Source organism: Loxodonta africana, chromosome 26 (assembly GCF_030014295.1).
Source record: "Loxodonta africana isolate mLoxAfr1 chromosome 26, mLoxAfr1.hap2, whole genome shotgun sequence".
Classification (NCBI taxonomy): Eukaryota; Metazoa; Chordata; class Mammalia; order Proboscidea; family Elephantidae; genus Loxodonta; species Loxodonta africana.
This window is the reverse complement of record NC_087367.1, coordinates 47,932,949-47,944,575: the sequence shown is the minus strand read 5'-3', so window position 1 is coordinate 47,944,575 and position 11,627 is coordinate 47,932,949.

Below are 11,627 nucleotides of genomic sequence, written 5' to 3'. Positions count from 1 at the left end.
TAGGGTTAGAGTTAGGTTTAGGGTTAGTTTTAGTTTGGGTTAGGATTAGGCTATGAATGAAGTTAGGGTAGGTTTAGGGTTATGGTTAGGGTGAAATTTTGTTTAAGGGTGAGGGTTCGGTTTAGGGTTAGGTTTAGAGTTAGGGTTGTGGTTAGGGTTAGGTTTAGGGTTAAGGTTAAGTTTAGGCTAAGGATTAGGGTTAGAGTTAGGGTTAGGTGTTAGTGTTTCGGTTAGCTTTAGCATAGGGTTGTATTTAGGGTTAAGTTTAGGGTTAGGGTAAGAGTTAGAGTTACATTTACCGTTAAGGTGAGGGTTTTGGGTAAGTGTTACGGTTAGGGTTAGGGTTAGGGCTACGGTTAGGGTTAGAGTTAGGGTTAGGGGTAAGGGTTAGGTTTAAGTTTATGGTAGGCTTAAAGATAGGGTTAAGCTTAGGTGCGGGTTAGGGTCAGGGTTAGGATTAGAATTAGGTTTAGGGCGAGGATTAGGGTCAGAGTTATTGTAAGGGTTAGGTTTAGGGTTACAGGTGGGCCAAGGTTAAGGTGAGGGTTAGGTTTAGGGGTAGGGTTAGGGTTAAAGTTAGGGTTAACTTTAGGTTAGGGATAGGGTGAAGTCTAACATAGGGTGAGGGTTAGGGTTATGGCTAAGGTTTGGGTTTGTTTTCAGGTTAGTGTTAAGGTTATGTTTCGGGTTAGGGTTAAGTTTAGGGGTTGTGTTGAGTTTTAGTGTTAGGGTTAGATTTTAGGTTAGTGTTTAGTGTTATGGCTAGGGTTAGGGTTAGGGTTGTGTTAGGCACTGTGGTTGGGGTGAGGGTTAGGTTTAGGGTTAGGGTTGGGTAGGGTTAGGATTATGGATATGGTACGGTGTTAGGGGTTAGAGGTGTAGTTTAGGGTTAGGGTTTGGGTTTGTGTGAGGGTTCCGGTTAGGCTTTGTGGTTCCGGTCATGGTTAGGGTTGGTTGAGGGTTGGGGTTAGGTTTATGATTAGGTTTCGGTTAGTGTTACAGTTAGGGTTAAGGTTTTGGTTAGGCTTTGGTGTTGGGGTTAGGGTTAGGTTTATCGTTAGGGTCAGGGGTTTCAGGTTAGTGTTAGGGTTAGGGTTTCGGATAGCGTTAGGATTAGGGTTGCGGGATTCGGTTAGGGTTTAGGGTGAGGGTTACCGTTAGTTTTATGCTTAAGCTGAGGGTTTAGGGTAAGTGTTATGATTAGGGTTAGAGTCAGAGTTAGGGTTAGGTCTACGGTTAGGGTTAGGTGTAGGGTAAGATTTAGGTTTAGGTCCAAGTTGAGGGTTAGAGTTAGTGTTCTATTTAGGGTCAAGGTTAGAGTTAGGGTTTGGGTAAGGGATAGGCTTAGAGTTAGGGAAAGTGTTAGGGGTTCGTGTGAGGGTTAGTGTTAGGTTTACATTAAGCTGATGTTTTAGGGTGTTATGGTTAGGGTTAGAGTTAGGGTTAGGTTTAGGGTTAGGGCTAGAGTTAGGGGAGAGTTAAGGGTTAGGTTTAGTTTTAGGGTTAGGGTTAGGCTTAGGTTTAAGGTGAAGTTTAGGTTAAGGATGAGGGTTCGAGTTAGGATTAGGCGTTTGGGTTAAGGTTAGGGTTAGGTTTAGGGTTAGGCTTAGCGATAGGGTTAGGTGTTTGGGTTAACGTTAGGGTCAGGTTTAGGGTTAGGGCTAGGGCTAGGGCTAGGGTGAAGTTTATGGGTGAGGGTTGTGCTTTGGTTTAGCGTTAGGGGTTAGGGTTAGGGTTAATGTTAGGAGTAAGTGTAGGGTTAAGTTTAGTTTTAGAGTGAGGGTTAGGGTTGGTTTGGGGGTTAAGTCACGGTTAGGTTAAGGGCGAGGTTAAGGTTAGAGATAGGGTTAGGTTAAGGGTTGGGTTAGGTTTAGATGTTAGGGTGAGGGTGAGTGCTAGGTTTCCATTTAAGCTGAGTGTGTAGGGTGAGTTTTAGGGTTAGGATTAGAGTTAAAGTTAGGGTCATGGTTAGGGTTAAGTTTCGGGTTAGGGTTAGGTTTATGGTTAGGATTAGGGTTAGGGTCAGGGTTAGGGGGAGATTTAGCGTTATGTTTAGTTTTAGCGTTAGGGTTTGGGTGAAGTTGATGTTAAGCGCGAGGGTTAGGGTTAGGGGTTAGGGTTCAGGTTAGGTTCAGGGTTAGGGTTAGGGTTAGGTTTAGGTTTGGGGTTAGGGTTAGGTTTAGTGTTAGTGTTAGTTTTGCTTAGGGTTAGGGTTTGAATGAATTTAGGGTAGGTTTAGGGTTATGGTTAGGGTGAAATTTTGGTTAAGGGTCAGCGTTCCGCTTAGGGTTAGGGTTAGAGTTAGGGTCAGTGGTTAGGGTTAAGTTTAGGTTTAGGGTTAGAGTTAGGTTTAGGGTTAGTTTTAGTTTGGGTTAGGATTAGGCTATGAATGAAGTTAGGGTAGGTTTAGGGTTATGGTTAGGGTGAAATTTTGTTTAAGGGTGAGGGTTCGGTTTAGGGTTAGGTTTAGAGTTAGGGTTGTGGTTAGGGTTAGGTTTAGGGTTAAGGTTAAGTTTAGGCTAAGGATTAGGGTTAGAGTTAGGGTTAGGTGTTAGTGTTTCGGTTAGCTTTAGCATAGGGTTGTATTTAGGGTTAAGTTTAGGGTTAGGGTAAGAGTTAGAGTTACATTTACCGTTAAGGTGAGGGTTTTGGGTAAGTGTTACGGTTAGGGTTAGGGTTAGGGCTACGGTTAGGGTTAGAGTTAGGGTTAGGGGTAAGGGTTAGGTTTAAGTTTATGGTAGGCTTAAAGATAGGGTTAAGCTTAGGTGAGGGTTAGGGTCAGGGTTAGGATTAGAATTAGGTTTAGGGCGAGGATTAGGGTCAGAGTTATTGTAAGGGTTAGGTTTAGGGTTACAGGTGGGCCAAGGTTAAGGTGAGGGTTAGGTTTAGGGGTAGGGTTAGGGTTAAAGTTAGGGTTAACTTTAGGTTAGGGATAGGGTGAAGTCTAACATAGGGTGAGGGTTAGGGTTATGGCTAAGGTTTGGGTTTGTTTTCAGGTTAGTGTTAAGGTTATGTTTCGGGTTAGGGTTAAGTTTAGGGGTTGTGTTGAGTTTTAGTGTTAGGGTTAGATTTTAGGTTAGTGTTTAGTGTTATGGCTAGGGTTAGGGTTAGGGTTGTGTTAGGCACTGTGGTTGGGGTGAGGGTTAGGTTTAGGGTTAGGGTTGGGTAGGGTTAGGATTATGGATATGGTACGGTGTTAGGGGTTAGAGGTGTAGTTTAGGGTTAGGGTTTGGGTTTGTGTGAGGGTTCCGGTTAGGCTTTGTGGTTCCGGTCATGGTTAGGGTTGGTTGAGGGTTGGGGTTAGGTTTATGATTAGGTTTCGGTTAGTGTTACAGTTAGGGTTAAGGTTTTGGTTAGGCTTTGGTGTTGGGGTTAGGGTTAGGTTTATCGTTAGGGTCAGGGGTTTCAGGTTAGTGTTAGGGTTAGGGTTTCGGATAGCGTTAGGGTTAGGGTTGCGGGATTCGGTTAGGGTTTAGGGTGAGGGTTACCGTTAGTTTTATGCTTAAGCTGAGGGTTTAGGGTAAGTGTTATGATTAGGGTTAGAGTCAGAGTTAGGGTTAGGTCTACGGTTAGGGTTAGGTGTAGGGTAAGATTTAGGTTTAGGTCCAAGTTGAGGGTTAGAGTTAGTGTTCTATTTAGGGTCAAGGTTAGAGTTAGGGTTTGGGTAAGGGATAGGCTTAGAGTTAGGGAAAGTGTTAGGGGTTCGTGTGAGGGTTAGTGTTAGGTTTACATTAAGCTGATGTTTTAGGGTGTTATGGTTAGGGTTAGAGTTAGGGTTAGGTTTAGGGTTAGGGCTAGAGTTAGGGGAGAGTTAAGGGTTAGGTTTAGTTTTAGGGTTAGGGTTAGGCTTAGGTTTAAGGTGAAGTTTAGGTTAAGGATGAGGGTTCGAGTTAGGATTAGGCGTTTGGGTTAAGGTTAGGGTTAGGTTTAGGGTTAGGCTTAGCGATAGGGTTAGGTGTTTGGGTTAACGTTAGGGTCAGGTTTAGGGTTAGGGCTAGGGCTAGGGCTAGGGTGAAGTTTATGGGTGAGGGTTGTGCTTTGGTTTAGCGTTAGGGGTTAGGGTTAGGGTTAATGTTAGGAGTAAGTGTAGGGTTAAGTTTAGTTTTAGAGTGAGGGTTAGGGTTGGTTTGGGGGTTAAGTCACGGTTAGGTTAAGGGCGAGGTTAAGGTTAGAGATAGGGTTAGGTTAAGGGTTGGGTTAGGTTTAGATGTTAGGGTGAGGGTGAGTGCTAGGTTTCCATTTAAGCTGAGTGTGTAGGGTGAGTTTTAGGGTTAGGATTAGAGTTAAAGTTAGGGTCATGGTTAGGGTTAAGTTTCGGGTTAGGGTTAGGTTTATGGTTAGGATTAGGGTTAGGGTCAGGGTTAGGGGGAGATTTAGCGTTATGTTTAGTTTTAGCGTTAGGGTTTGGGTGAAGTTGATGTTAAGCGCGAGGGTTAGGGTTAGGGGTTAGGGTTCAGGTTAGGTTCAGGGTTAGGGTTAGGGTTAGGTTTAGGTTTGGGGTTAGGGTTAGGTTTAGTGTTAGTGTTAGTTTTGCTTAGGGTTAGGGTTTGAATGAATTTAGGGTAGGTTTAGGGTTATGGTTAGGGTGAAATTTTGGTTAAGGGTCAGGGTTCCGCTTAGGGTTAGGGTTAGAGTTAGGGTCAGTGGTTAGGGTTAAGTTTAGGTTTAGGGTTAGAGTTAGGTTTAGGGTTAGTTTTAGTTTGGGTTAGGATTAGGCTATGAATGAAGTTAGGGTAGGTTTAGGGTTATGGTTAGGGTGAAATTTTGTTTAAGGGTGAGGGTTCGGTTTAGGGTTAGGTTTAGAGTTAGGGTTGTGGTTAGGGTTAGGTTTAGGGTTAAGGTTAAGTTTAGGCTAAGGATTAGGGTTAGAGTTAGGGTTAGGTGTTAGTGTTTCGGTTAGCTTTAGCATAGGGTTGTATTTAGGGTTAAGTTTAGGGTTAGGGTAAGAGTTAGAGTTACATTTACCGTTAAGGTGAGGGTTTTGGGTAAGTGTTACGGTTAGGGTTAGGGTTAGGGCTACGGTTAGGGTTAGAGTTAGGGTTAGGGGTAAGGGTTAGGTTTAAGTTTATGGTAGGCTTAAAGATAGGGTTAAGCTTAGGTGAGGGTTAGGGTCAGGGTTAGGATTAGAATTAGGTTTAGGGCGAGGATTAGGGTCAGAGTTATTGTAAGGGTTAGGTTTAGGGTTACAGGTGGGCCAAGGTTAAGGTGAGGGTTAGGTTTAGGGGTAGGGTTAGGGTTAAAGTTAGGGTTAACTTTAGGTTAGGGATAGGGTGAAGTCTAACATAGGGTGAGGGTTAGGGTTATGGCTAAGGTTTGGGTTTGTTTTCAGGTTAGTGTTAAGGTTATGTTTCGGGTTAGGGTTAAGTTTAGGGGTTGTGTTGAGTTTTAGTGTTAGGGTTAGATTTTAGGTTAGTGTTTAGTGTTATGGCTAGGGTTAGGGTTAGGGTTGTGTTAGGCACTGTGGTTGGGGTGAGGGTTAGGTTTAGGGTTAGGGTTGGGTAGGGTTAGGATTATGGATATGGTACGGTGTTAGGGGTTAGAGGTGTAGTTTAGGGTTAGGGTTTGGGTTTGTGTGAGGGTTCCGGTTAGGCTTTGTGGTTCCGGTCATGGTTAGGGTTGGTTGAGGGTTGGGGTTAGGTTTATGATTAGGTTTCGGTTAGTGTTACAGTTAGGGTTAAGGTTTTGGTTAGGCTTTGGTGTTGGGGTTAGGGTTAGGTTTATCGTTAGGGTCAGGGGTTTCAGGTTAGTGTTAGGGTTAGGGTTTCGGATAGCATTAGGGTTAGGGTTGCGGGATTCGGTTAGGGTTTAGGGTGAGGGTTACCGTTAGTTTTATGCTTAAGCTGAGGGTTTAGGGTAAGTGTTATGATTAGGGTTAGAGTCAGAGTTAGGGTTAGGTCTACGGTTAGGGTTAGGTGTAGGGTAAGATTTAGGTTTAGGTCCAAGTTGAGGGTTAGAGTTAGTGTTCTATTTAGGGTCAAGGTTAGAGTTAGGGTTTGGGTAAGGGATAGGCTTAGAGTTAGGGAAAGTGTTAGGGGTTCGTGTGAGGGTTAGTGTTAGGTTTACATTAAGCTGATGTTTTAGGGTGTTATGGTTAGGGTTAGAGTTAGGGTTAGGTTTAGGGTTAGGGCTAGAGTTAGGGGAGAGTTAAGGGTTAGGTTTAGTTTTAGGGTTAGGGTTAGGCTTAGGTTTAAGGTGAAGTTTAGGATAAGGATGAGGGTTCGAGTTAGGATTAGGCGTTTGGGTTAAGGTTAGGGTTAGGTTTAGGGTTAGGCTTAGCGATAGGGTTAGGTGTTTGGGTTAACGTTAGGGTCAGGTTTAGGGTTAGGGCTAGGGCTAGGGCTAGGGTGAAGTTTATGGGTGAGGGTTGTGCTTTGGTTTAGCGTTAGGGGTTAGGGTTAGGGTTAATGTTAGGAGTAAGTGTAGGGTTAAGTTTAGTTTTAGAGTGAGGGTTAGGGTTGGTTTGGGGGTTAAGTCACGGTTAGGTTAAGGGCTAGGTTAAGGTTGGAGATAGGGTTAGGTTAAGGGTTGGGTTAGGTTTAGATGTTAGGGTGAGGGTGAGTGCTAGGTTTCCATTTAAGCTGAGTGTGTAGGGTAAGTTTTAGGGTTAGGATTAGAGTTAAAGTTAGGGTCATGGTTAGGGTTAAGTTTCGGGTTAGGGTTAGGTTTATGGTTAGGATTAGGGTTAGGGTCAGGGTTAGGGGGAGATTTAGCGTTATGTTTAGTTTTAGCGTTAGGGTTTGGGTGAAGTTGATGTTAAGCGCGAGGGTTAGGGTTAGGGGTTAGAGTTCAGGTTAGGTTCAGGGTTAGGGTTAGGGTTAGGTTTAGGTTTGGGGTTAGGGTTAGGTTTAGTGTTAGTGTTAGTTTTGCTTAGGGTTAGGGTTTGAATGAATTTAGGGTAGGTTTAGGGTTATGGTTAGGGTGAAATTTTGGTTAAGGGTCAGGGTTCCGCTTAGGGTTAGGGTTAGAGTTAGGGTCAGTGGTTAGGGTTAAGTTTAGGTTTAGGGTTAGAGTTAGGTTTAGGGTTAGTTTTAGTTTGGGTTAGGATTAGGCTATGAATGAAGTTAGGGTAGGTTTAGGGTTATGGTTAGGGTGAAATTTTGTTTAAGGGTGAGGGTTCGGTTTAGGGTTAGGTTTAGAGTTAGGATTGTGGTTAGGGTTAGGTTTAGGGTTAAGGTTAAGTTTAGGCTAAGGATTAGGGTTAGAGTTAGGGTTAGGTGTTAGTGTTTCGGTTAGCTTTAGCATAGGGTTGTATTTAGGGTTAAGTTTAGGGTTAGGGTAAGAGTTAGAGTTACATTTACCGTTAAGGTGAGGGTTTTGGGTAAGTGTCACGGTTAGGGTTAGGGTTAGGGCTATGGTTAGGGTTAGAGTTAGGGTTAGGGGTAAGGGTTAGGTTTAAGTTTATGGTAGGCTTAAAGATAGGGTTAAGCTTAGGTGAGGGTTAGGGTCAGGGTTAGGATTAGAATTAGGTTTAGGGCGAGGATTAGGGTCAGAGTTATTGTAAGGGTTAGGTTTAGGGTTACAGGTGGGCCAAGGTTAAGGTTAGGGTTAAGTTTAGGGGTAGGGTTAGGGTTAAAGTTAGGGTTAACTTTAGGTTAGGGATAGGGTGAAGTCTAACATAGGGTGAGGGTTAGGGTTATGGCTAAGGTTTGGGTTTGTTTTCAGGTTAGTGTTAAGGTTATGTTTCGGATTAGGGTTAAGTTTAGGGGTTGTGTTGAGTTTTAGTGTTAGGGTTAGATTTTAGGTTAGTGTTTAGTGTTATGGCTAGGGTTAGGGTTAGGGTTGTGTTAGGCACTGTGGTTGGGGTGAGGGTTAGGTTTAGGGTTAGGGTTGGGTAGGGTTAGGATTATGGATATGGTACGGTGTTAGGGGTTAGAGGTGTAGTTTAGGGTTAGGGTTTGGGTTTCTGTGAGGGTTCCGGTTAGGCTTTGTGGTTCCGGTCATGGTTAGGGTTGGTTTAGGGTTGGGGTTAGGTTTATGATTAGGTTTCGGTTAGTGTTACAGTTAGGGTTAAGGATTTTGTTAGGCTTTGGTGTTGGGGTTAGGGTTAGGTTTATCTTTAGGGTCCGGGGTTTCAGGTTAGTGTTAGGGTTAGGGTTTCGGATAGCATTAGGGTTAGGGTTGCAGGATTCGGTTAGGGTTTAGGGTGAGGGTTACCGTTAGTTTTATGCTTAAGCTGAGGGTTTAGGGTAAGTGTTATGATTAGGGTTAGAGTCAGAGTTAGGGTTAGGTCTACGGTTAGGGTTAGGTGTAGGGTAAGATTTAGGTTTAGGTCCAAGTTGAGGGTTAGAGTTAGTGTTCTATTTAGGGTCAAGGTTAGAGTTAGGGTTTGGGTAAGGGATAGGCTTAGAGTTAGGGAAAGTGTTAGGGGTTCGTGTGAGGGTTAGTGTTAGGTTTACGTTAAGCTGATGTTTTAGGGTGTTATGGTTAGGGTTAGAGTTAGGGTTAGGTTTAGGGTTAGGGCTAGAGTTAGGGGAGAGTTAAGGGTTAGGTTTAGTTTTAGGGTTAGGGTTAGGCTTAGGTTTAAGGGGAAGTTTAGGTTAAGGATGAGGGTTCGAGTTAGGATTAGGCGTTTGGGTTAAGGTTAGGGTTAGGTTTAGGGTTAGGCTTAGCGATAGGGTTAGGTGTTTGGGTTAACGTTAGGGTCAGGTTTAGGGTTAGGGCTAGGGCTAGGGCTAGGGTGAAGTTTATGGGTGAGGGTTGTGCTTTGGTTTAGCGTTAGGGGTTAGGGTTAGGGTTAATGTTAGGAGTAAGTGTAGGGTTAAGTTTAGTTTTAGAGTGAGGGTTAGGGTTGGTTTGGGGGTTAAGTCACGGTTAGGTTAAGGGCTAGGTTAAGGTTAGAGATAGGGTTAGGTTAAGGGTTGGGTTAGGTTCAGATGTTAGGGTGAGGGTGAGTGCTAGGTTTCCATTTAAGCTGAGTGTGTAGGGTAAGTTTTAGGGTTAGGATTAGAGTTAAAGTTAGGGTCATGGTTAGGGTTAAGTTTCGGGTTAGGGTTAGGTTTATGGTTAGGATTAGGGTTAGGGTCAGGGTTAGGGGGAGATTTAGCGTTATGTTTAGTTTTAGCGTTAGGGTTTGGGTGAAGTTGATGTTAAGCGCGAGGGTTAGGGTTAGGGGTTAGGGTTCAGGTTAGGTTCAGGGTTAGGGTTAGGGTTAGGTTTAGGTTTGGGGTTAGGGTTAGGTTTAGTGTTAGTGTTAGTTTTGCTTAGGGTTAGGGTTTGAATGAATTTAGGGTAGGTTTAGGGTTATGGTTAGGGTGAAATTTTGGTTAAGGGTCAGGGTTCCGCTTAGGGTTAGGGTTAGAGTTAGGGTCAGTGGTTAGGGTTAAGTTTAGGTTTAGGGTTAGAGTTAGGTTTAGGGTTAGTTTTAGTTTGGGTTAGGATTAGGCTATGAATGAAGTTAGGGTAGGTTTAGGGTTATGGTTAGGGTGAAATTTTGTTTAAGGGTGAGGGTTCGGTTTAGGGTTAGGTTTAGAGTTAGGGTTGTGGTTAGGGTTAGGTTTAGGGTTAAGGTTAAGTTTAGGCTAAGGATTAGGGTTAGAGTTAGGGTTAGGTGTTAGTGTTTCGGTTAGCTTTAGCATAGGGTTGTATTTAGGGTTAAGTTTAGGGTTAGGGTAAGAGTTAGAGTTACATTTACCGTTAAGGTGAGGGTTTTGGGTAAGTGTTACGGTTAGGGTTAGGGTTAGGGCTACGGTTAGGGTTAGAGTTAGGGTTAGGGGTAAGGGTTAGGTTTAAGTTTATGGTAGGCTTAAAGATAGGGTTAAGCTTAGGTGAGGGTTAGGGTCAGGGTTAGGATTAGAATTAGGTTTAGGGCGAGGATTAGGGTCAGAGTTATTGTAAGGGTTAGGTTTAGGGTTACAGGTGGGCCAAGGTTAAGGTGAGGGTTAGGTTTAGGGGTAGGGTTAGGGTTAAAGTTAGGGTTAACTTTAGGTTAGGGATAGGGTGAAGTCTAACATAGGGTGAGGGTTAGGGTTATGGCTAAGGTTTGGGTTTGTTTTCAGGTTAGTGTTAAGGTTATGTTTCGGGTTAGGGTTAAGTTTAGGGGTTGTGTTGAGTTTTAGTGTTAGGGTTAGATTTTAGGTTAGTGTTTAGTGTTATGGCTAGGGTTAGGGTTAGGGTTGTGTTAGGCACTGTGGTTGGGGTGAGGGTTAGGTTTAGGGTTAGGGTTGGGTAGGGTTAGGATTATGGATATGGTACGGTGTTAGGGGTTAGAGGTGTAGTTTAGGGTTAGGGTTTGGGTTTGTGTGAGGGTTCCGGTTAGGCTTTGTGGTTCCGGTCATGGTTAGGGTTGGTTGAGGGTTGGGGTTAGGTTTATGATTAGGTTTCGGTTAGTGTTACAGTTAGGGTTAAGGTTTTGGTTAGGCTTTGGTGTTGGGGTTAGGGTTAGGTTTATCGTTAGGGTCAGGGGTTTCAGGTTAGTGTTAGGGTTAGGGTTTCGGATAGCGTTAGGGTTAGGGTTGCGGGATTCGGTTAGGGTTTAGGGTGAGGGTTACCGTTAGTTTTATGCTTAAGCTGAGGGTTTAGGGTAAGTGTTATGATTAGGGTTAGAGTCAGAGTTAGGGTTAGGTCTACGGTTAGGGTTAGGTGTAGGGTAAGATTTAGGTTTAGGTCCAAGTTGAGGGTTAGAGTTAGTGTTCTATTTAGGGTCAAGGTTAGAGTTAGGGTTTGGGTAAGGGATAGGCTTAGAGTTAGGGAAAGTGTTAGGGGTTCGTGTGAGGGTTAGTGTTAGGTTTACATTAAGCTGATGTTTTAGGGTGTTATGGTTAGGGTTAGAGTTAGGGTTAGGTTTAGGGTTAGGGCTAGAGTTAGGGGAGAGTTAAGGGTTAGGTTTAGTTTTAGGGTTAGGGTTAGGCTTAGGTTTAAGGTGAAGTTTAGGTTAAGGATGAGGGTTCGAGTTAGGATTAGGCGTTTGGGTTAAGGTTAGGGTTAGGTTTAGGGTTAGGCTTAGCGATAGGGTTAGGTGTTTGGGTTAACGTTAGGGTCAGGTTTAGGGTTAGGGCTAGGGCTAGGGCTAGGGTGAAGTTTATGGGTGAGGGTTGTGCTTTGGTTTAGCGTTAGGGGTTAGGGTTAGGGTTAATGTTAGGAGTAAGTGTAGGGTTAAGTTTAGTTTTAGAGTGAGGGTTAGGGTTGGTTTGGGGGTTAAGTCACGGTTAGGTTAAGGGCGAGGTTAAGGTTAGAGATAGGGTTAGGTTAAGGGTTGGGTTAGGTTTAGATGTTAGGGTGAGGGTGAGTGCTAGGTTTCCATTTAAGCTGAGTGTGTAGGGTGAGTTTTAGGGTTAGGATTAGAGTTAAAGTTAGGGTCATGGTTAGGGTTAAGTTTCGGGTTAGGGTTAGGTTTATGGTTAGGATTAGGGTTAGGGTCAGGGTTAGGGGGAGATTTAGCGTTATGTTTAGTTTTAGCGTTAGGGTTTGGGTGAAGTTGATGTTAAGCGCGAGGGTTAGGGTTAGGGGTTAGGGTTCAGGTTAGGTTCAGGGTTAGGGTTAGGGTTAGGTTTAGGTTTGGGGTTAGGGTTAGGTTTAGTGTTAGTGTTAGTTTTGCTTAGGGTTAGGGTTTGAATGAATTTAGGGTAGGTTTAGGGTTATGGTTAGGGTGAAATTTTGGTTAAGGGTCAGGGTTCCGCTTAGGGTTAGGG